This window comes from Macaca thibetana, chromosome 3 (genome assembly GCF_024542745.1).
Source record: "Macaca thibetana thibetana isolate TM-01 chromosome 3, ASM2454274v1, whole genome shotgun sequence".
Classification (NCBI taxonomy): domain Eukaryota; kingdom Metazoa; phylum Chordata; class Mammalia; order Primates; family Cercopithecidae; genus Macaca; species Macaca thibetana.
In genome coordinates this window covers 162,617,732-162,643,158 of record NC_065580.1, presented here as the reverse complement: position 1 = coordinate 162,643,158, position 25,427 = coordinate 162,617,732, and the positions used below count along the sequence as shown (strand labels likewise).

Sequence of the window (25,427 nt, the reverse complement as noted above, 5' to 3'; positions counted from 1 at the left end):
CACTTCTGTCCTTCCTATTCCTGCTCTCCATCCTCCCCTTCGTATATCTCCATATCACCCCCACCTTGGCTGTATCAGATTGAAAAGTCCTAACTTTGCAATGCCCTAATTTATAGAATAGGAGAAGTTGGCAAGCAGAAAGGAATGTGTAGAACTAATGTCTAGAATTTAAAATACTACTTTAAATACTCAATATTATTTTGATGTGACTCATGAATCCATCCTCAACCGGGGACACTCCGAAATTCTAAGAGTGTCTTCACTCTGCTCTAATCTCCCCACATCACCTCCGTAGGGTTCTATTCTCAGCAGTTACCCCTAATGGATGGTGGCTCACATGTGACATAGCCAGAACAGAAATCAATGTCTGCCTCTCTTATTATGTGGAATAAGAGTACATCCTCCACCTCCACCCTCTTGATTCCCTAAAGTCTACCCTGCCACTCTGCCACTGTCACTCAGTAATGGCTTCCTTCTTAAGTCCCGTAGCACTTACTGTCACGTGTGCACATCTCACTAAGGACAAGCTGCTCAGAATTGTAGTTCTGCAAGATATTGCAGAGGCTGTGACCTGCTAAGGGGCAGAGACCTTGCTTCCTTCACTGCTGTGTCCCCAGGGCCCGTTGTAGCATTGGACACACAGTAGGAATGCATCAAACTTTTAAAAATGAGTTTTTTAAAACATTGATGAATTCTGTTAACAGGAAAAGATGGGCTCGTGTCATACACGAGTCCTTAATATGTGTCTGATATTGAGCCTGGAGAAATGGAAAATGGAAAAGAAGTGAAGACTGTTTCAGGGGAAGTGCTTATTTTCCAAAGACTTAACAGCCTTGGGAGTCAAGGCATAAACACCCTAAATAACAAAGAGCAAAAACTTGTTTCTGCAGCAGAGACCCCCAAAAAGGGCCTAAGCAGCTAAAGAATTGAGAGATGAGAAATCCCCACAGGGAACAATGAAATCTTCACAGACATGATGATGCTTGGGTTGAACCTTATGTCATTAGGTCCATAGTAACATAAACATGCCCTTGTGGACATCTAAGGGCCTTGACCAATACTCAATACTATGTGTACTTAATTTAATACATAACTTATTAATCCCATAAGCCTATTAAATATTGTTCTAAAAATTTAAACGCACTGAAATAGGAATGCTTTTATACTGTTGGTGGGACTGTAAACTAGTTCAACCATTGTGGAAGACAGTGTGGCAATTCCTCAAGGATCTAGAACTAGAAATATCATTTGACCCAGCCATCCCATTACTGGGCATATACCCAAAGGATTATAAATCATGCTGCCATAAAGACACATGCACACATATGTTTATTGTGGCACTATTCACAATAGCAAAGACCAACCCAAATGTCCGTCAATGATAGACTAGATTAAGAAAATGTGGCCATATACGCCATGGAATACTATGCAGCCAGAAAAAAAGATGAGTTCATGTCCTTTGTAGGGACATGGATGAAGCTGGAAACCATCATTCTGAGCAAACTATCACAAGGACAGAAAAACAAACACCGCACGTTCTCACTCATAGGTGGGAATTGAACAATGAGAACACTTAGACACAGGGTGGGGAACATCACACACCGGGGCCTGTTGGGGGTCAGGGGAGGGAGGAGGGATAGCATTAGGAGATATACCTAATGTAAATGATGAGTTAACGGGTGCAGCACACCAACATGGCACATGTATACATATGTAACAAACCTGCACGTTGTGCACATATACCCTAGAACTTAAAGTACAAAAAAATTTTAAATACACCCAACTAATAAAACTTATGAATTTACAAATTTAAAAATTCCTCAGTATTTAAACATTAATTGCAAACTTCTTTAATAAAATTTTTCTAATCACTCAAACTAACAAGTCTAATACATTGGATTCATTTAGATGCTTCAAACCATTTGGATATTATCACAACGATAATGAAACTTCATTACAGTTACATTTAAAACAATTATAAAGGTACTAGTATTATGGACCTGATTTTTTCATTATATTTTTACTAATTTTTATGCTTTTCTGATCCTGAACTTGCAGTGACTATATAAGACAGAAATTCCCGTACCTTCCTAGGTGTATTAGTCTGTTCTTGCATTGCCATAAAGAACTACCTGAAACTGGGTAATTTATAAAGAAAAGACATTTAATTGGCTCACAGTTCTGCAGGTTGTACAGGAAGCATGGCTGGGAGGCCTCAGGAAACTTACAATCACTGTGGAAGGTGAAGGGGAAGCAGGCACGTCTTACATGGCTGGAGCAGGAGGAAGAGGGCAAAGGGGGTGGTGCCACACACTTTTAAACAACCAGAGCTTGTGAGAACTCACTCATTATCACAAGCACAGCAAGGGGGAAATCTACCCCCATGATCCCATCACCTCCTACCAGGCCCCTCCTCCAATATTAGGGATTACAATTTGATATGAAATTTGGGCGGGAACACAAATCCAAACTGTATCACTAAGGTAATGATAATTTATCAGATTCAAAGTAAAAGTATGATCTCAGCCTAGTCAAGGAAGCAAGCTCTAGGTTTTATATCAATTAGTTCTTAGGATGTAGGGTGTACTGGCTACAACATCCAAGAAAATTTAATTCTTAATTTGTCAGCTGGGATCCTTTTTATAGTTGAATTTTTATTTCTGTGCTTGCTGCGTATCTTCTCTCTACCCTCCTACATCTGCTTGGTGCCCTGTTCTCTGCCCTGGGAGCCTGCCCTGTATGGATGCACGTATGGGATCATGGAGACTCTGCCTTCTGGTTGGGTTAAGCTAGTGGGGTGCCCAACATGAGATCAGAGGCAGGCAGGAGGTGTCAAGGGCTGGTCCCTTCCTGCAAAGTGGTTTAGGTTGGCTGTGTCCCTCACTACTCCTCTCAAGGTGGCCTGCTCTGTGTAACCCTCCCATACCATGTTTGGGTACTTTACATTCCTTGTCTCTTCAGTATGGGTCCATAACAGTACCAACACTGCTAACCCTGGTATCCTGCACCACCCCAGGTAGTTTTACTACACTCCCTCCTATTTTTGTAATTATTCCATCATTGAGTGATCTCGTTTTGCCATGCCACGTGTTTCTTATTGGGATCCTGACCATGGTGAGGGGTTTAGGAGAGGCAGAGATGTGCTTGACTGGTCTGGACGCCCAAGGAGGTTAACTCTGCCTGGCCAGCAGAGGGCAGGGACAGGAAGGGTGTCTCCATGCAAGTGTGCTGATTTTACAAGATGGTGTCCAGTTTGGTCAAAACAGCCCAGAAAGCTTCCCTCAGGAACAGGCCTGCTGCAGATACCCCCAGGAGTGAGCGGTCAGGAGACCATGGAAAGGCATCCAAGATGACAAGCTTGGCTGGGGGACCAAGACGATCCTCAAGGTGGGAATTACAACTTCCAGCATTACTGTAGACAACTAGCATAAAAAGCATTCATCAAACCGACTGCCAGAGGAATTGTCCTTAAATACAAGTCCTTAAACACCAAGCAGTTGCGGCAGCCAGCTGCTCAGCAAAGCCTCGTTCTTCCTTTCTTAAATCGGCATTATCATTACTATTGTTGCCCAACTTCGAATGTGCTGGCTTAGGTGAGTGGGTGATTTGCTGAGGTCACGTCTTCATGGACTAACTGAAGAGCAAAGGCAATTATGCAGATAATTCACGCAAGAGCCTCACTTTGCTGAAGTTCGGTAATTACCTGAAGAGTTTGTTTTTCAGTGTCTCCAATGGCACATTCAGACAAAAACAATTCTGTTTTCTGGATGATTGCCTCGCTTCTTTGGCTGTGTGACTTTCGCCCCAGTGGAAAAGTGATATTCATCATATTATGGTCTGTGAGCCTGTGAAATCAATAAACAAGGCGCCATGATCTGGGCTGGTAACAGCTCCAACTGTGCACGGCAAAACCCCCAGAGCTGTTCGTTCTCCCACCATGCAATTCCCCTCTCGTTCTGTAGGCCTGAGGCCAGCGGCGCAGCCTCTCTTTTGTTGCATTTCTGAGATGATGGTCCCCATTGCAGAGGCAAATCTTTCACCGAGCTAATTTAAACAGCATATGAACCCCCACTGCATATCTAATGAATTAAAACCTTGAGTTCAGTGTTGGTGAGAGGTGATTGGACACTTTGTGAAAACCAGCTCATGAGGCTATTCCTTGGGCTCCTCAGTGTGGCCAGCACATGTGGGCAGCTGCCTGGGGGATATGATGTGGAGAATGCAAGGAAGGACTCTTGGCCTTCCACAGTGCCTGCGATTCTACTGTTAGAGATATACTTCTTTGGCTCCTAAACTAGCGTTTTCCACTTTTAAGAGCCTCATACTAAAATGTTACCTCTAAGAGAAAGGATATTTCCTTAGGACTAAATGAATGCAAATAATGACGGCGATGCTTGTTCTGTGCTTACAAAATCCCTCTTCATCCTCAGAAGCTCCGTAAGAGGAAGGTACCATTATCATCTCCATTTTATAGACACAGCATCCGAGGCACAGAAAGGTTCAGTAAGTTGCCCAAAACCACATAGAGAATAAGTGTGGGGTCCAGGACTGGACCTGGGCAATCAACTTGGATCACTGCTCCTTTCTTCTGCTTCTTGGAAGCTGTTAGGTGAGTGCAAAAGGAATTGCGGTTTTTGCATTATTGAAACTTGCTGTTTAATATTGGAATATATTCTTAAATAAGTGTAGTTATGTTATACATCATTTTAATGGCATTTCTCACTTTTTTTTTTGCCAATGGCATTACTTGCTGTTTATGTTTATTTTAGACTATGGGAATGATGTTAGACAAAAAGCAAATTTGAGTGATTTTCTTATTCGAGCTCAAAACGGGTCATAAAGCAGTGGGAAAAACTGGCAACATCAGCAATGCACCTGGCCCAGGAACTGCTAAGGAATGTACAGAGCAGTGGTGCTTCAAGAAGTTTTGCCAAGGACATGAGGGCCTTGAACATGAGGAGTGGAGTGGCCGGCCATCGGAAGCTGACAATGACCAATTGAGAGCAATCATGGAAGCTGATCCTCTTACAACTACATGAGAAGTTGCCGAAGAACTCAACATCGACCATTCTATAGTTGTCTGACATTCGAAGCAAGTTGGAAAGGTGAAAAAGCTCGATAAGGGGATGCTTCATGAGCTGAGTGAAAATTAAAAATGTCGTCCTCTTGAAGTGTCATCTTCTCTTATTCTATGTAACAATAATAAACCATTTCTCAATCAGATTGTGATGTGCGATGAAAAGTGGATTTTATATGACAACCAGCGATGACCAGCTCAGTGGTTGAACTGAGAAGTAGCTCCAAAGCACTTCCCAAAGCCAAACTTGCACCAAAGAAAGGTCATGGTCATTGTTTGGTTGGTGATCTGCTGCCGGTCTGATCCTCTGCAGATCCTGGATCCTGGCAAAACCATTATATCTGAGAAGTAGGCTCAGCAAATTGGTAAGACACACTAAAAACTACAACCCTTCAGCTGGCATTGGTCAACAGAAAGGGCCCAATTCTTCTCCACACATCACACAACCAATGGTTCAAAAGTTGAACGAACTGGGCTACAAAGTTTTGCTTCATCTGCCATATTGACCTGACCTCTCACTAACCGACTACTACTTCTTCAGGCATCTTGACAACTTTTTGCAGGGAAAACAGTTCCACAATGAGCAGAATGCAGGAAATGCTTTCCAAGAGTTCCTCAAATCCTGAAGCATGGATTTTTACACCACAGGAATAAATAAACCTATTTCTCATTGGCAAAAATGTGTTTATTGTATTGGTTCCTATTTTGATTAATAAGGATGTATTTGAGCCTGGTTATAATGATTTAAAATGCATGATCCAAAACTGCAATTACTTTTGCACCAACCTAGTAAGTCAAGTCCCTCTCCAATGGTGACATCAGCAGGAGAAGTAGAATGCACCCTAGCTGGCTTTGGGCAGGGGTGGCGGGGGCTGGTGGGGGAAGCTGGGAGGGAACAGAACTCAGGACAGGGAGGAAGAGGTTAAGGGGTCTCAGCCATAAAGGTCCTGGTCTTCTTCAGAACTGCCTGGGCCTCCATGAGAGAGGACATGCTCCACTGGTCCAGGGTTACTCTGGGCAGGAGGAGCCTCCTCTCACCAAGGGCATGTAGTCAGACATACAGACAGGAGGTAGAACATGGCTGGTGGAGCTGGACTCCTTGCAATTGGGTTTTGGCTCTGTTACTTTTTAAAAGGGAGACCCTGGGCAAGTATAGTTTGTCATCGCTGAGACTCTGTTTTCTTGCCTGTGAAATGGGAACGGGGATGGCAAGAGAACTGTACCCATCCTGTAGGGTTGCTGAAAGGACAGCAGTGACAGCCAGCCATAAGTATGCAGTGGTGCTTGTAAACCAAAAATAAATAAAATTCTAAGCTCCCGTCTATCTGAATGGACACCTCCTCTCAGGAAGGGCATTCCAAAGTTAACCTGAGAAACTAGTTCAGGCCATGATGGGAAGGGGGAGCTGGACATGCCTCATTATCCCCTCCTCCTTTTTGGAATTACTGATAGAACAGACTCTTTAAGTCTGATAAGAAACATTTAGAATCTATTCTCTCTAAAGCTTGCTACTTGGAGGCTTCATCTGCATGATAAAACCTTGGTCTCCAACCCCTTATCACAACCCAGACATTCCTTTCTATTGATAATAACTCTTTCAACTGATTGCCAATCAGAAAATCTTTGAATCTACCTACGGCCTGGAAGCTACCATTTTGAGTTGTCCCACCTTTCTAGACCAAACCAATGTACACCTGACATGTATTGATTTATGTCTCATGTCTCCCTAAAATGTTTAAAACCAAGCTGTATCCCAACCACCTTAGACACATTGTCGTCAGGACCTCCTACGGCTGGTCACAGGCACGTCCTTAACCTTGGCAAAATAAACTTTCTAAATGGATTGAGCATCTGTCTCAGATGCTTTTGGTTTACATGCTTATCAGCGGTGCAGAGCTGAGGGGCAGTGCAGAGTGGGCTGTGGGGATCTCTGATGGACTCAGAAAGTTGGGGCTCACTTAGACTTGGGGAAGGGTAAGGAAAACTTGGAGGAGATGGGAAATGAGTTGTACAGGACAGGGTGGGGTGATATGGGCTGGCAGAAGTCATGGTGCACAGAGAGGGGAAGGAGGTGACACCTCTAGCAACAGGCTGTTGACTTCCAGGTGCCATTTTGACTGTCTGGAAATTCATTGTGTGTGATTCTGTGATTTGCCCCCAAAACACAGCATCTCAGCCAGGCACAGCTTCTAATCTCCCTGCTCATAGCCTTGTGTTTCTCCTGCCTCCCTCCCTGGAGTAAGGATTTGCCTAGGGGCTCAGTCTTTGGCCTTGGAATGAAGAATTTTATTTGCTGGGGTGATGGAACAGGAGCCAGACTGCAGACATTCAGGAGTGAAGAGTGGCTATGAGATGTGGTGCTGGGTAGAGACCCTGTGATCAGGAATCTTGGCTGTAGGAACCCACTGGGGAAGAGGTGTGAGAGTCCACTGGGGAGGCGCAGTAGGCTCACGAAGACGGTTTTGTAATGTGAGAGTCTATGTGTGGAAAGGGAGAGGAAGTTCCCTTGACATGAAGGCAGATGCCAGACCAGAGTTCAGGTACAGAGTGGGCCCTGTGACGGCAGGGATGCTGCTTTCCTGAGGCCAAGTAGAAGGAGAAGATGCCAGACATGAAGGGAAGTCATCACCAAAGACAGATGATGATAGCTGGAGAAAATGAAGACAGTCCATTTTTCATGACAACAGCCTTCTTTACAATTCTGTGGGTGTAGTGAGTGACCAGGAATGAGAGAATATATTAAAAATTGAGAAAGAGTCTGTATTGGTCTGTTCTTGCATTGCTATAAAGAACTACCTGAGACTGGGTAATTTATAAAGAAAGGAGATTTAATTGGCTCACAATTCTGCAGGCTGTACAGGAAGCACAGCTGGGGAGGCCTTAGGAAACTTACAATCATGGCGGAAGGCAAAGGGGAAGCAGGAATGTCCTACGTGGCTGGAGCAAGAGGAATAAGGTGAAGTGGGAGATGCCACACATTTTTAAACAACTGGATCTCATTAAGTCTCACTCACTATCATGAGAACAGAAAGGGAGAAATTTACCCCCAGGATCCAATCACCTCCCACCAGGCCTCCCTTCCAATACTGAGGATTACAATTTGACAGTCGATTTGGGCGGGGACACAAGCTCAAACCATATCAATCATCAAGCATAATACCGAACACTTATCTACGGTGTTACCATTGACTGCGTGTTTGTTTGTGCCTCATCTCACTTAAACAGAGACAAGAAATCTGAAATCGCTACTGTGGTGAGACAACTTTGCAGGACCTGAGCATTTACAAAAAGTTTCATCCAAAAGGAGAAACTCGGCAAGGAATCTGTGGCTGTCAAAAATGGACGGTGAAGAGGGTGCCTTTCACTTATTGTTAGTAAGGTACAGTAATGGTATTTGGCCAGGATCCAAGCCACTGTGGTTGGGAGAGCTTTTAGGTTCTCCCAGATTGGAGGTTGAAGTTCAGAGATGGCCGATGTCCAGTATTTTCTAAGCCAAACAGACTAAATGTAGCTTAAGGGCCAGGACTGTGGGTGAGGGGCGTAACCTGTCATCAACGCGTGGTCACAGTGTCCCTGGAAACCCTGCTGCATAGGAGAAGGCTCAATGTGTAAGCCTCCCTGCTCTAGACCTCTAGTATGTTACATGGTACAGGTACGAGGGAGGACAGAGTAACCAATTCTTAAATACAAATAATTTCTTTGGGGAAAGAAAACAGATTATATAAGGATGAAATCACACATGACCAATTTATTAGAGCTTGACATGAAGGTAAGTAGCCTGGTGGCTATAACTTATATAGACTTTCAGCAAAGCTTTGTCTTGTCCATGGCTGGACATGACATACTGACTTGCTTTATTTATTTATTTATTTTTGAGACGGAGTCTCGCTCAGTCTCCAGGCTGGAGTACAGTGGCACGATTTCGGCTCACTGCAACCTCCACCTCCCCGGTTCAAGCAATTCTCCTGCCTCAGTCTTCCGAGTAGCTGGGACTACAGGCGCACGCCACCATGACGAGCGAATTTTTGTATTCTTAGTAGAGATGGGGTTTCACCATGTTGGCCAGGATGGTCTCGATCTCTTGACCTCGTGATCCACCCACCTCGACCTCCCAAAGTGTTGGGATTACAAGCGTGAGCCACTGCGCACAGCCACTGACTTGCTTTAAAATTTGTGAGGATGTAAAGTCATGAAGAGGGAATTGGTTTAGGGGCAACACACCTGTGAGTGTGCCCTCCAGAGTTGTGTGACATAGTGCCCAGAGAGAGTGTGGAATCTCCAGGGCTATCCAAAACACTAAATTCTTTGGTACTTACTCATTGAATCAATGGAGAGCCTTGGGGATGGCATTTGGTACAGATTTGTAAGTAACATATGAACAGCCATTGGTTTCTAATAGGAATAATGGCAATTTTAGCCATCAGAATTATTTAGCCTGTGCCTGCTCTGTGCACAGATCCTGTGCCATGTGCCCTGTCACTCTTAACCCTTACAAGAGCCTGGGAATTAGAGATAATACTCGTACTTTATAGACCAGGAAACTGAAGCTTGGAGAGAGAGAGTCAGAATATCTGATCTTATGCAGTGTCTTAGTCTGCTCCGACCGCCATAACGAAGTATCACAGACGGAGTGGCTTCAACAACAGGCACTGATTGCCTAATAGTCTTGGAGGCTAGAAGTCCAGGATCAACTGTTGGAAGGACTGGTTTCCCCTGAGGCCTCTCTCCTTGGCTGGCAGGTGGCCGTCTGTGTGCATCCCAGGTGTCTCTCTGCATGTCCAATTTTCCTCTTATAAGGACACCAGTCAGATTGGATTAGGGCACACCCTAAAGACCTCATTTTAACCTAATCACCTCTTTCTCTAATAAGAAAGGCCTTATCTCTAAATATAGTCACATGCTGAGTTACTTGAGGTTAGAGCTTCAACATATAAATTGGGAGGGGTGGGGTTCAGAGATACAACTCAGCCCCTTTCAGACAGCAAGTAGGATGAGTTAAGGAGAAAAATGGGACTAAGGTGGCCATCAGGTCTCATTAGGTCCCCTCTCAGAAGCCAGGCCTGGGGCCGGGGATGTTTAAGGGTAAGAACACCCACATGAGGCTAGGAGGACAGAGCATGTCTCTCTCCTTCCTGCACTCCCTCCTTCCATCCCATACTAACGCATCAGTCTTCCCTATAGATCAAAAGTATTGAATGGTTCAGTCAATTTCCTTCAGCCTAGAACCTAAACTCCAGTTACAATGAGAGACCCGTTCGCGCCCACTGTGCACCGGGGCCAGATCCGAGCTGACGGGGAGCCATGCCAAGCACAACAACATTCCTCAGCGCATAGTTGAGGTGGAGCATGTGGAATGGGCCTGAGGTTCCTTGAATTCTTTTCGAGGCTGAGTTCTATGCAGCCCTATGGCCCCAAAGCCCTCCCTCTGCATTCAATTTGTAGGAAAGTAAACAATTTGTAGCCAGTAAACAGGGAGTCCATTGTGACAATGTTCTGGGGACTGGGCTTCAAAGAGATCTTTGTTCTAAGTGATATTTAAAAATTCTTCATTAGCTATAAAAAGTTGCTTTAAAAACTCTTTCCCAGATACCCAAATACCTCTCAGATGGAAAAAAAAAAAAAAAAAAAAAAAAAAAAACAACCCACAAAGCTTATGAATAACAAGGAATGGTCATCTGTGGCCCAGACTTCTTCTGTGGTCAAGTCAATGGGGTGTGTGAGGCTCAAAGAGAGAAGTTGCAGGCGAGGGAGCTGAGCCTCCTGCTGTGACGGGCCTGAGGAGCTGTTGGGGACAGGAGTAAGACCATGAGTAAACCGAAAATGTCTGCAGTGTCGAGCCCTGTGATATGTGCACCATTGCTTGGGGACAATTTAAAGAAGGCAGGGCCATTGGCTCCCACTGTTGCAGGGGGCATCCTTCATCCAGGTCAGTTATCTCAACTGCAGTGTGAATGTTGCCTCTGCAGGGGAGTACACCCGGGTAAACCTGAGCCAGGCACAGCAAAAAGCTCTAGAAGAAGAAAGCAGGGGGCACCTGAGCTAAGGAGACTGGGCATGCCTTCTGGAGGGGTTAGGACTTGAATGGGTGCTTGAGGAATTTGGGCAGGGAAGTCTCCTTTTCCGGAGGTCTCCCTAGGGACATGGAGAACCCCCAGCATCTATGCTACTAAACCACCTATATGACCCTAAAATGCTCCCAAGGGCACCATGAGAGCAACTGTTTGTAAACAATGGCCTTTCCCCTAGGGCCCATCCTATCTCCAAGGCTGGACTCTGCAGAGCAATATCGCTTGGGGCCTGAGAAGCAGGCTAGCGATGGAATCTCCATATCTCCAAGAACATGCCCAGTTACTTCCCAGGAGCTCATGGGAAGCTCCTGCTGCCCTGCTGCCCACAGACTGGTCAAGAAGCAGGAAGGTGCATTCTCTGAACACCCAATTTTGCAAACATGATCGTCTAGTCATTTCCCTAATTATCTCTTTCACATCCTTTTTTTTTTTTTTTTTTTTTTGAGACAGGGTCTTGCTCTGTCACCCAGGCTGGAGCGCAGTGATGCAATCATACATAGCTCACTGTAGCCTCAAACTCCTAGGTTCACATGATCCTCTGGCCTCAGCCTCCCAAGTAGCTGAGACTACAGGCACACACCACAATGCCCAGCTGATTTTTAAATTTTTTGTAGAGGTGGGGGGTCTCGCTATATTGTCCAGGCTGGTCTCGAACTCCGGGCCTCAAGCAATCCTCCCTCCTCAGCCTCCCAAAGTGGTAGGATTAGAGGTATGAGCCACCACACCTGGTCTGCATCCTATTCTTACTGAGATGTTTGAGAGTCAAATGCATTCTGAGAATTCTTAGATAAATTTCACTCTTTATGTACCAGTGGAGGAACACTGCAGTCACCTAAGTCATGCCCCTCCTTATGCCAATGAGGAAACTGAGGCCAAGACAAGGAGCCCAATGCCCAAGGCACTCCCAACAAGTTAAGCGACTCTTCCAGTGCCCTCCTCCAAAGCATTGTTGGATACATCAGCCTGACTCTTGCCTCCTGCTCCCAGTTCATTCTTCAGTTTTCCCAGTGAGAATTCCAACACTATCTGATGGCATTTATTCCCATTATAATATAAATATATTAACATTTGACCTGTGATCAGATCATTTCCTAAGAACAGGTTTTGGCAGGAGAGAAGGGAAGACCCTAAACTGTTCTCGTTGGTGCATGTGTGTATGTGTGTTTGTGCTGGGTGTGTGTGTGTATGAGGCAGACCAGAAGGAAGACGTGCAAGAGTTAGGGGACGGACAGAGAAAAGGCAGAGACAATTTTGCCCTGCACAATATTGCCTCCATTTGGCCTGGCTTGGATGATCTGAAAGACACTGATATGATCCAGAAGACTGGGGGTGCTGACCAAAGATTTCTCCAGGCTCTCAGAAGTTGTCCTTCCAAGCATATTCCTTGGCTCTCTGAGAACCACAAGTAATTGATGACACCTCCCACCCCAGCCCCACCTTCTCCACATCCTATTCTTTCCAGCTTCTGGGCAGATAGATGTGCTTGTTTGTAGACTCATTCATTCCAGGCTTTGCAGTAATCTCAGACTTGACAAACACAGCATGGTCGCATTCATCGTGGTCACCTGGTCCTCATTAGGGCCATCGGGGAGGCCGGTGCCTGGCTTTGTGATGAGCAGTTCCTCCTCCACGTGGGCTCCAAAGCGCCCAGCAGCCTTTTGTTGTCTGCATGAAGGCCTTGGGTGACTCTGCCAGGCTCGGCTCAACATTTTCCACATGACCGATGGCATTCAAAGCTTTGCATTGCCAATAGGCAAATGTCTTGACTGGCTTTGTTTCTTGTTGGTTCAGGTGGAATAATAAGGCTGATTCTGCCAGAAATGTCAGTGTGAGGCTGGGAGGTTGGTGTTTGTTCGTAAGGAGGCAGGAAAGCAGATAGTTAGGTGCCCGGGTGCCCCGGGGCCTGGGTGCCCAGTGCCAATGGTCAGAAAGGTTGCTTTGGTGTTTTTCATTGTTAGTGAGACAGAGATGGTGTGCCTTAGGGGTAGCATGGGCCAACAAAAGGGGTCTTCCTGGGGGTTTTGCAAATGCCTTATGCTCACTGGCCAGGCTGTTGTGTTTTTGTTTGTTTGTTTTTGAGACAGAGTCTCACTTTGTCGCCCGGGCTGGAGTGCAGTGGTACAATCTTGGTTCACTGCAACCTCCGCCTTCTGGGTTCAAGCGATTCTCCTGCCTCGGCCTCCCGAGTAGCTGGGACTACAGGAACGTGCTACCATGCCCAGCTAATTTTTGTATTTTTAGTACAAATGGGGTTTCACCATGTTGGCCAGGCTGGTCTCTAACTCCTGACCTCAAGTGATCCACCCACCTCGGGCTCCCAGGATTGATTACAGGCGTGAGCCACCGGGCCTGGCTCAGGCTGTTGTTAAATTCTGCTTCATGCAGTCTCCCAAAGGCACGTGGGGCCTGGGGATGGGGTGGAGGGTGATCTGGGACTTGTCTTTCGTTTCTGCAGCTGTGAGAATGGCTTGGCCTCAGCCACAGTTCTCCCATTTTTCTCTTGCTTCATTGGGACATTTCCGGAACCAAATATATTCAGCTAGTCCTCAGCGTCAGGAGGTAATCAAATATCTGAATGCTGGTCCTTCCATTGTCTGATGACCAGATCCAGCTGAAACACCCAATTTTGTAAAATATTCTGCTCTGACATTTCCATAATTATCTCCTTCAACTACAACGTGTTCACATCCTGTTCTAAGTGAGGTGTTTGGGACTCACATGCATTCTAATAATGATGATAAATTCCTCCTTTGTGCATTAGAGTCATCAGGTGAAACTGCTTTCACTTAGGGTGTTTTGTTCTACTGTACTTTGACATGGATTCCAAAGTCTGCATCATACAGAAGACAGGCGATTGTAATTATTATTTTGAAATGGACACATTGCTGAGCTCCTGGAACTGAGCCTAAAGATAAACACGAGGACTCAGGGGCCTTGAAATCCATACCAGGCAGCTTCCTGATTCTTGCAGGCCCGTTTGGTCACTGCCAGACTAAACAGAAGCTGCCCCTCCCCTCCCTGGGCCGGCACTTTGGGGCTTTTGCTAGTTGGGCAGGAGTGCAAATCCTTGAAGACACTCTCTGTGGAAAGCCCGCTTCTTTACACTCTCTGGCTGAGACCTTGGCCAGTGCTGGCAACGTGGCCTCGAGCTGCCCTGGGGTTCCTTGACATTTCCTCCTTTGGGCCTCTGGGGTCTTTGCTCCAACTCAGCTGTGTATCTCAGGGGGCAGGAAGGAGCAGTAGCCTATGGTCTTGTTTCTCAGCCTCTGGAATTGGGAGGAAGCTTTGGAGTTAGGAAGAGTCCCAAGCCACAGGCCTTGGCCAGTTTCTGACCAGAGAGGTAGAGGGGCAATCAGGGAGGTGGGCTTTGGAGTGGTGAGGGGGCCTGGGGGCAGATGGCAAGCAACAGGGAGTGTGTGTTTATTACGCTGTGCTAAAGGTGTATCCGATGTCACTCAGTCACTGAGCGCCCAGGAAGGTTACCGTCATGTCCAGCCAAGCACCTGCAGACACATAGATTCATTGGCTCTCAGCCACATATGGTGATGGGAAACTCTACTTTGTCCCATGTGGTGGCATTTCAGCATCTACTGAGCATCACCTGCAACCCTCCCGCGCTGTTCCCTGGCAGGTCCTGGCGCTGCAGGTCAGTTTCTGGGGTGGCAGTTCTTTCCACGGGGTTGCCTCCCTCCTCCTGCCTGCCACGTCTCCCACTGGCTTCTCTTACGACTTTCTCTGTCTCCAACTCTCTTCCCTTTCCAGAAAAACACCAGAGAAGAAGGGAGGAAACCCTCCCATCCAGGGAGTTCCCTCTTTTCACTCCTTTTTCTTTGGTTCTTAACCTCAAGCACTCCCTTGTCCCACCTGGGTGACCCTGCTTCAAGGTAGCTCGCCTTTGGGGCCTGTTTTCCCTTGTTTTTGGAAAGCAAGCCCCAGAAGTGAGTCAGCATTCAAATATAGAACATGTTCCTCGGAATAAAGAAATCCCCACTTACATTGTGGCTGGTGACGGTGTGGGGCACAGATATGTGGAGGGCGGGCACACAGAGAGAGGAAGGGACATGGGTTGGGTTAGGGGAGGCCAAGTGACCCCACCATGTTGCAGAAGAACCTCAGCTGCGTCACAGGAAATGGCATCTGGGAGTCACCATGGAAGCCACAGTTTAAAATGTCAGGCCACCTTCCTCACAGCTGAGGAGGGGCAGATAGGCTGATGGCGGAAAAGTGCATGAATTTTTCTGGTTCCATCAATGCCTCTGAGAATCAGTAAAGAACAAAAAGAGCAAAGCCCAGACACTTGGCCTGGTTGAGGACCCTTGCACTCCTTGAAGGCAGGAATCAAGCCTTGTTCACGTTTGCATTTCAACACCAAGCACAGTTCCAGGCTCCAGGAGGCGCTGGCTGCCCTGAAGGTGCTCGGTCTGAAGGCGTTGGGCCCTGGTGTAGGAAGCAGAGCCAGAGGACCAGGATGGGAGGCACTGGGCCCAGGGTGGTGAGTTTCTGCAGATGCTGTGCTGAGAGGGCCATCGGCAGAAGAAAATCATGGAAAGGCATTTTGATGACATTTCTTCTTAAACATTTTTAAAATAATGAGCACTCATTTTCACAGTACACATCAGAACAACACAACGATGTAATCAGAACAAGTTGTCCTTCCCTTCCAACCCTTTGCTCTCCCTTAGAATTCTGAGATTTCACCAAGTTCTGTCTAGGTGTGTGTGATTTAAAAAATAACCCTGTCTGAGACTTGGGCCTTTCAATATGCAATCTAAAGTCTTCTAGCTGGTCAGGGAAATTTTCCTGTTATTTTTTAAATAGCATTTCTCTTCCATCTGTTCTCTCTTTCTTTCTCTCTTTCCTTCTGGAACGTTTACTATTTGAATGTCATGCCTCTCGTTTTGTCCTTTAAGTCTCTTACTGTTCCCTCCCGGGTTCCACCTCTTTGTGGAAGAGAAATGCTATTTAATGTCGTGAACTTGATCTTCTAAACCTCAAATTCACTACCCAACAGTGATCCTCCTCTCTTCAGTCCATTTTCTGAGTTTTTTAAAATAAAAAAAAAGGAGGTTTTCTTTTAGCTCCAAGAAGTCTTCTTCTCAGACTTAAATGGTGTCTTCTTGAGCATTGTCTTTTTACTTGTTTTTCAAGCCTCTTTTACCTCCACGGGGGTGCTCCCTGGGATGGAGATTTGGTCCCTCTCCCCCTCATCACAGAGGTCCTTACATGCCCACGATTTTGCAGGCCACGGACAGGCAGATCAGGGCATGAACATTCATCAGGCAGCGGACGTCACAGACATTTCTGCTTTTCAGAGCCAGCAGCAACAAACCAAGTGACCAGCCACTTCTCTGCAGATCAGAGCAGGGCATCTTCTCTGCTTTGCGCTCTTCCTGGGATTAAAGTCCAGTTCTTGAACATGGAGGGATAGGGAATTATGAGCAAAGGTGGGAGAATTAGCTTCAAAGAGCTAGGGAGGGGAATATACCTTCTTGTGAGCCTGCAGGACTGGCAGGAGGGGTTGCAAATGTGGACCCTGTAGATTTCGGCAGTAAGTTGGGGGATTTCATGGTCAATGACAGAGATGGGCTCAAGGCAGCCATTTGAATGTTTCCTCTAATTCAGAGAGAAATTGCCCCTGAGGTATTGGCTTCAACCTCCCAGGGCTTTCACCTATCCCAGGCAGCCCGAACAATTGACTGCTGTGGGATGCTGAAGAGACTCAGAGGCAGAGATCACACCCCCACCTCACCTGCTTCCCTCACCCTTCCAGGTGGTTTAATTACCACCTCCTGAATTCTCCTTCATCTGAGCCGTCAGAGGCTTCGGTCGTCTGTCCCTCTGTTTGCTCCCTCTCTGGGGCTCTGGGAGGATGCTACAGCGGCCCTGGGGTTAGCTCCTCCACACAAACACGGAGGAGGTACAGGGTGGCTTGCAGGTAGACCCCCGGGCTTTCACCTTCCTGAGCTGCCCTTGGTTTACGTGTGGTGAACATAGGACCCAGGGGAATTGAGGATCTGGCTGGGGTTGGGGTGGGATCTTGGCAAGGAGAGCCCAGGGGAAGTCACAGCCAGAGTCCCTCTAAGGGGAGGCAGAGTCCTGGGGAACAGGAGGCCTCTGACAGAGCCAAGTAAAGACTGAGTACACAGCCACAGCCTCTGGAACACCATCTGCAGTGTGGCAAGATGCAATCAGAAGACAGGACATGGCCCAGGAGAAGGAGGAGGAGGCGGCGGCGGAAGTCCCCGCACCACAGAGGCTCAGGCGTCCTCTCTGCCTTGGTTGCAAACCCACCACCACCCCACACTTTCAGAGGCTGTGACCACCTTCAGGCCAGGGAAGAAAAACCTCAGTGACTTATAACTTGTGTTTGTTTTGTTTTTCCTAGAAAGTCTGAACATAACTGCGAGAGCTGTTTAAATTTAGGATCTAAGTTATAAAGCAGATAGGACTAAAAATTCTTTTTCCTAATAACCAGCAAGACCCAGAAAGAAGACAAACAAGTTTTAGACAAAATAAAGGGACTTGACTTTATTTCCTGCACATCCAGGTTGTACTGTGAGTTGGAATTTGCAACCTTCCCCTACCCCACACTTTCATGCCTTTTTTTTTTTTTTTTTTTTTTTTTTTTTTTACTTTTTCCAGACCCCTTGGCTAGCAAATGAGCTAAAACACATCGGAGAAACAACAAAAAGAGAAAATGCTCATTAGAGAATGAGCATAAGACGTGAATAGACATTTCTCCAAGGAAGATAAACAAATGGCCAACAAGCACATGAAAAAGATGCACCATGTCATTAGTCACTAGGGAAACACACATCCAAACCACAACAGTATGATAACACTTCACACCCACGATGACACGATGATGGCCACAATTATTTTTTGGAAAGGAAAATGTCCGGGTGCAGTGGCTCACGCCTGTAATCCCAACACTTTGGGAGGCCAAGGCCGGTGGATCACTTGAGGTCAGGAGTTCAAGACCAGCCTGGCCAACATGGTGAAACCCCATCTCTACTAAAAATACAAAAATTAGTTGGGCATGGTGGCGGGTGCCTATAATCCAAGCTACTCGGGAGGTTGAGGCAGAAGAATAGCTTAAACTCAGGAGGCAGAAGTTGCAGTGAGCTAAGATCATGCCACTGCACTCCAGCCTGGGTGACAGAGTGAGACTTTGTCAAAGAAAGAAAGAAAGAAAGAGAGAAAGAGAGAAAGAGAGAAAGAGAGAAAGAAAGAAAGAAAGAAAGAAAGAAAAAGAAAGAAAGAAGGAAGGAGAGAGAGAAGGAAGGAAAGAGAGAAAGAGAAGGAAGGAAGGAAGGAAGAAAGAAAGAAAGAAAGAAAGAAAGAAAGAAAGAAAGAAAGAAAGAAAAGAAAGAAAGAAAGAAAGAGAAAGAAAGAGGAAGGAAGGAAGGAAGGAAGGAAGGAAGGAAGGAAGGAAGGAAGGAAGGAAGGAAGGAAGGAAGGGAAAATAACAAGTGTTGGCGAGGATATGGAAAAATTGCTGGTGGGAAAGTAAAATGGTCACTATGGAAAAGAGTTTGGTGGTGTCCCAGTAATTTAAACACAGAATTCCCATATGCCCCAACAATTCCAGCCCAGGTGTAAACCCCTACAATGAAAACAGGTGTTCAAATAAAAACATGTGCACAAATGTTTATAGTATCTCCATTCACAATAGTCAAAAGTTGGAAGGAACCCAAATGTCCATCAACAGATGAATAAACAAAATGTGGTATATCCTATCCATACAATAACCTATTATTTAACCATAAAAGGGAGTGAAGTATCAATGTATATTACAGATGGAGGAATCTTGAAAATACTATGCTAAGTGAAAGAAACCAGACACAAAAGCCCACATACGATATGATTCTATTTATATGAAATGTCCCAAATAGGCAAATCCGTAGACACAGAAAGCAGGTTAGTGTAGCCAGAAGAAAGGGGCAGGGGAGAAATAGGGAGTGACTTAAAGGGTGGTGAAAAAATTTTGGGACTAGATAGCAGATGGTTGCACAGCATTGTGAAGGTACTCAAGCTACTGAATTGCACACTTCAAGGTAGTAAATTTGGTGTGTGTTGGTGCACACTTGTAGCTCCAACTACTCAGGAGGCTGAGCTGGGAGGATGGCTTGAGCCCAGGAGTAGAAGCCTGCAGTGAGCTGTGACTGTGTCACTGCACTCCAGCCTGGACGACAAAGGGAGACTCCATATCTTAAAAAAAAAAAAAAAAAAAAAAAAGGAAACGTTAAGTTGTGTGTACTTTATCACTATTAAAAAAAAAATCCATACAGAGGATGCTATCGCTGAAATATTGACCTCATATTAAGAATAGCCTGCATGCAATAAGTGTTCAGCATGTGCTGGGCATTTTGTGTGGACTATTTGTTTTGGTTTGCCCAGCGATCCCAGGAGATAATATCATTATTCCTATTTTGCAGGTGAGGAAACAGACTTAGCTCAAGGGACAGCCCAAATCCCAGAGAGTCTGACTCAGAAACTCAAGCACTTAGCCCTCCCAGCATGCAGCGAGGTGGGAGGGAAGGAGGGAGCTGCCAAGGTTTCCTTCCTTCTTAGGACCATAGGTTAGAGTTCAGGGCACAGCACCCAACTTGGATGGCACAGGGTGCTCCTTCCTGGCCTCGGGCTGAAAAGAGGGTGGTACTATTATAATTGTGTCCAGCATTTGTCTCTAACATATGGAAAAACAGCGTGGGTAAGGGAATCTAGAAGGAGACATCCTCCTAAAGCCCGTTGGAAGGACGCCCGAGGTTGCAAGGACCATCGCCCATGAAGGAATAGCTGGTGTTACCTGGCGCCTGAATGTAGGGCCTTCTCCTCTCTGGAGAATGTGGGCCTGACCCCAGGGAAGCCACTTGTTCACCATTTCCCAGCCCTGGAGGCTGCAGTCCTCTCATGCCATCACTTCCCATTAGCTTCCAACAATAAAGAGCCCAGACTCAGCCTGCTGAGCCGGAGAGATGAGGAGGCATTGGCTGGAAGCCACTGCGGAGGGGGCAGCTGTCTCTCAGAACTGACTTTGGGGTGGTGGCTGACTCTGTCCCTGCGGTAGCCAAATGCGGGCAAAAACTCCAATTGAAGGACAAGTTTCAAGGGCGGGATGGGGTGAGTAGAAAGGATGAGTCCCTGGCAGTGGCTGTCCCAGCCCTGGGCCACCATGCCTGGGTCTCCAATGAAATCCCGTCCAGCGGTCATCATCAGAAACCTAAGCCCTGACTCCAGGATCAGAGGTGACTGTGACTGGAGTGGACCGACCCAGAGGGGTGACCACAATGACCAGAGGAGGCTTCTGGATGGGGAGGGGGTGGAAACACCATTTGAACTCTATCCTGAACATTCAGCTTTGGGCAGGAATTGGCATCAAAGCCACAGTCCTGAAGTAGGGCAGCATCACTTCACTCTTATCTTCGAGGAACTTTTTTTTTTTTTTTTTAAGGAGACGGGGTCTTACCTTCTCACCCAGGCTGGAGCACAGTGATGCACATGGCTTACTGAAGCCTCAAACTCCTGGCCTCAAGTGATCCTCCCGCCTTGGCCTCCCAAAGTGCTGGGATTACAAGCATGAGTCCCTGTGTCCAGCCAGAAGCTTTCTGATGATATTATAACTTTCTGACGATATTATAACGATATTTAGGCCTCTTGTGAATTACTAAATTGAAGTGGCCAATCCTGTTCAGCTCCCATGACAGCTTCTATCAATTTGTTATGCCTTCCTGGACCACAGGGTTGAGAAGGATTCTGAGTCTAAGCCTCAGTGGAAAAGATAACCATTGTTGATTAGTGATGCCTGCAGTGGGCACACAGCAGGAGCAGCAGTGGCCATGGCTAACTCCTGCAGCATGGGCAGCAGCTCCTGTTAAAACGGTGGCTCAGCTAAGGATTGGGATAAGCATCCCTGTTATCACACGTGTTCATGGGAATGATTACAAGGGAATTCATGACCTGGACAGTTTCTGGAGGTGACGATCACCCCCTTCCATCCAGAAAAATAAATCCTCCCAGAAAGACTACTTCCTTTCTTCTCCATTATCTTGTGCTCCCAAGAGGGGCAGCAGGTCAAGGAAAAGGGCTATCTCCTCTTCTTTCCCCAGGAAGGAACCAATGATTGGCAGGAGGGGGCCTTTTTCTCCAAGGCTGTTCTGGAGCTCTTGCTGGCCGAGGGCAGCTGCAGCCACACAGCTCATTTCTTGACAGGGAAAGCTGAAACTTCTCGGATCCCAAGCTAAATACCGCTGCTGCGGAACAGCCAGTTTTTTTTCATGGGCCCCTGGTGAATTAAAACCCAGCAGCCAGAGGCCCACCTGCCAATTATTGCAGTTAATTCTGTGCAGGCTTGACTCAGGAACCGAGACAGAGCGTTCTGTTTGCTACCGGGGGTGTGCAGGGCGGGCGGGTGGGAGCCGGCTGTGGCCACGGTGCTGTGAATAACCTCTGTGTGTGCCGGGCTAGGCCTGGCAGCCACAGTGCCCTCCCTTGCACCGTGAGCTTGGCATCCAAGTGTGACTTCAGTGGGGCCTCTTTCTCCTTGAGTCTGCCTAAGATCGAAGATTCCGTCAGGAACTTTCCTTCCTTCTGCTACATGTGCAGCCCCCCACGTACCCCTGAGGAACTCAGTGACAAACACTTTTATTTTTTCCAAGGAACAAGAGAAAACAGCACTCAGCTTAAAACCGTGGGGTTTTTCTGTGGCCTTTTCTCCTCTGACCCAATTGCCTTGAAAGATCCCGCTGGTGTGGGGAGAGAACAGTCACCCTTTGTTGCCCGGAAGCCCCTTTTGTAGTGGACCACCTTTGAGTCCCAGCTTGGTCTTGCCTCAAGGTGACATCAGTGCTGGTTGGTTGCTCAAGGCTCTCCCTGCTGGGTTCTTCTAGGGCCTCTTCGGTCGAGTCATTGGTTTATTTATTTGTTCATTCATTCCTAGGCCCTGGGAAGACCGTGGAGGAAAAGATGGAGTTCTTGTCCTCTAGGAGTCAAGCAGGAAAGTAGCAAATGGTTGGGTGCTGATAGTGAGGCACAGGGAGTCGAGGCTGGGCTCCCCGGATTCGACCCTGTCCCTGCCGCCTGCATACAAGTCACATAGAGCAGCAGCCCCTGGCATGTGGTGCAAACATATAAGAAGGGGGGGGCTTCATCTAACTGAGAGGGAGACGCTACCCAGGAAGTTGTCCCTAAGGAGGGGGATTTAAGTAGAGACCTGACCAGTGAGTAGATGTAGCAGGGAGTGGAAATGAAGGGGCAGGAAAACAGGCTCAGGGGAGGAAACAGGGTACAAGTCCCCCAAGGCACAGGGATCCTTCTAACAACTGAGAAATCCAAGAGGCGCGGAGTGCAGACAGCTAGGAGAAGCCCAGCATAGCATGAGCTAGGGCGGGTGCCAGGTGGCCATGCCTGGCCTCAGAAGCCAGGATAAGAATGTTGGCCTCCTTCTTCAGGATGCAGGGAATCGATGGGATGAATTAAGCATCCCAAATTTTGAGCACTGCACCACAGCTCCTGCTCTTGTCTTTTGAACTAGATACTTGGCCCCTGAACATTGTCTTCCAATGACTCAGAGAGATAAGCCATGTAACAGTGGAGTTGCCTGTGGTGAATACTATACCAGGGCCAAGGCTGGTGGAAAGATCATGAAACCTAAGCCCTGACTGCAGGGTTGGAGGTGACTACGAGTGGAGTGGACTGACCTAGAGACGGGTGACCACAATGCCCAGAGGAGGGAATAATGGCTTCTTCTGGATGGGAAGGGGTTGGAGAACATTTGGAGAGGAAATGCCATTTGAGCTGCATTTTGAAGATGAGGCTCTTGGATGAAGGCCATCTGAGTCACAAGACCGGGGGTTCAGAGGTGTGAAGGCAATGGTGGGTTCAGGATCAGGGTTCGGAGGGAATGTTTTATTGGGCTGTGCATCTCCTGGCCCTGGAACATTCGAGCCTCTTTACTGACCCAGACAGTGGGTGGCTGATGAGAACCATATGCTGGAAGTCTTCTGGTGGGCAGGAGGGGGCCTCATTCCAAACCCCATGCTAAGAAAGGAGCTGGCTGTCTCGGACCCCTTATTGTCCCCTGCTGGGAGGGGTGATGCTGCGGCTTGCTGGACTAGTTCCCCTTTGATGAAGGATTCCATCCTCTGGGATGGGCAGCAAAGAAAGGGCCAGCCTGTGACTTCTGTCAGCTCCCCCTTGCATCTTAAATGTGCCTATCCTGGGAGATTTCCGGACCAGAAAACTCATCTTTAAAAAACTTCATACCTGCCCCAGGTCCCAGGGGATCCTGTGTCCCGTGCTCCCCTCTGGCCCCAGCTGCAGCAACTGTCTCCTCACAGGGGCCCAACTCCCAGTAGCCACCTTAATCACATGGCAGGAGTGTCTATTTTCGTTACGTAAACAGAGTTGTCTACATTTGGATTCCGGGGCTGGCTACAGGAATTTGTAAACAGCATGGTGTACGTGTTTCACAGAAAGTTGCCAGGCCGTGCTCTCTTTCCCACTGCCTGTTGTCCAGTTTTCCCTTTTATAGAGAGTCTGGCTGGGAAAGAGAGACAGAACTTATTTGGGAATAGAGGACAATCTCTCAGGCGAATTCCTCTCCCCCAACCCTAGTCACCGCTACCTCCTCGGCTTCAATTTTGAGGTCTGATGCAAAATTAAGACCGCTTCTGAATTATGAATCCCTCCTAAATGCTAGCTTCTATAAATATAAATATAAACCTCATGGAAAACAAATTTGGGGAGATTTTATTCCCAGAAGGGTAACGAGGAATTTTGAAGTTTGAGGTAGATTTTAAAAACTCTTGGACACTGCTGTCCCTATCTGAGCTAAGACCCCATGTGACATCATGACATTCTACTGGTCCCCTCTTCTACTTCCCCCAGGAGCTGTCTTGAGCTTGCAGCAGAAGCTTTTAAGGCTCCAGAGTGAGGGCAGTGGTAGCCCCAAGGAAAAGGTGGCTCACACCTGTAATCCTAGCACTTTGGGAGGTCAAGGCAGGTAGATCACTTGAGGCCAGGAGTTCGCGACCAGCCTGGCCAGCATGGTGAAAGCCTGCCTTTACTAAAAATACAAAAATTAGCTGGGCGTTGTGGTGCACTCCTGTAATCCCAGCTACTCAGGAGGTTGAGACAGAGAGTCGCTTGAACCCAGGAGGTGGAGGTTGCAGTGAGCCAAGATCGCGCCACTGCACTCTCGCCTGGGAGACAGGGTGAGACTCCATCTTAAAAAACAAACAGACAGACAAACAAACAAACAAAAACCTGCAGTGAAAGGTGGACTTGTTAAGAGTCACTGAGATGGATTTGGGATGGCAGAGTGGATTTGCTGAAGGAATGAATGAAAAATAGGTCTGTGACTGATAATGAAGCCTGTTACAGTGGTTGAAGTTGAATCTGAATCTTAAATTCAGTGTAGGCTAACTTTTACTCTAACCAAAAGCTAGGGCCACAAGCCATCCTGCTTTGCCTGGGACTAAGGGGATTCTCAGGACACAGGATGGAAAAGTTCTCAGGCAAACTACTGCAACTTGGTCACCCTACTTAAAATTCAAAGAAAAGAGAATGAGGAAGAAAAACTCCTGTATAGGAACTATCCAAACTAGGAAAAACAACCACAAGAGGTCACTGGGACATGAAGCATATATGAGCAGTTCTTTTTCTCCTTTTATGGGAGAATGAAGAAAAAGAAAATAATCTATCCATGTAGAAAGAAATAGAGGGAAATTAATGGGTTATGAGAAATCGGGCATTGGCAATCAAAACAAAAGGGCTTAGGTTCTCAAAACATTCTCGAACAAACCTGGCATTAAACAAAGCTACTGATACATTTTAACTTCATCTGCACAGAGAACTGCAAAGAAATGCATGGCTTTTAATCACTTCAAATGCAGTAAGGGTCTGAACACATCCATTTCCCAAGAACATCTGTATTCAGAAAAGGTGAAGTTAGCATAAGCAGCAGTTTAAAACGTTTAATAAGAAAGGTTTTACGTTATATCTAGATGTTGTATTTCTTTACTGGTTGCTGTAAAGTGTATCCTTTCCAGAAAGATGTGCAGATGTTAATAGTTAATGATTTTCAAGGAAGCAAGGATGTCTGCTATTTTAATAAAGAGCTTACTGTGCTAGAAATGTCATGGTTAGTTCCGCAAGCACCGTGATGTCAAATCAGTTAAGGGCTGTGGGAAAGTGTAGCCGGTCCCCTGGATTAATAAAGCTCTGCTTTGGCGCCACCTGGCGGCAGCTACCCAAATTTCAGGTACAGAACCCAGGAAGAG

At 46.8% G+C, this 25,427-nt stretch overlaps 2 protein-coding genes across 25 annotated transcripts in view; one reads left to right on the top strand and one right to left on the bottom strand.

Annotated features, from left to right (window-relative positions):
* Positions 1 to 25,427, bottom strand: part of ATP5PO (ATP synthase peripheral stalk subunit OSCP) — a 1,173,690-nt gene that overhangs the window by 413,374 nt on the left and 734,889 nt on the right. The window contains exon 1 of one of the 18 annotated variants that reach the window (XM_050784683.1): positions 16,345 to 16,348. The exons of the other annotated variants lie outside the window; for them this stretch is intronic. The gene's annotated coding sequence lies outside the window, so the exon portion shown is untranslated. Of the gene's footprint in view, positions 1 to 16,344; positions 16,349 to 25,427 lie in introns of those variants that run through there. 18 annotated transcript variants of the gene reach the window in all.
* Positions 1 to 25,427, top strand: part of MRPS6 (mitochondrial ribosomal protein S6) — a 519,933-nt gene that overhangs the window by 474,271 nt on the left and 20,235 nt on the right. The window lies entirely within an intron of this gene.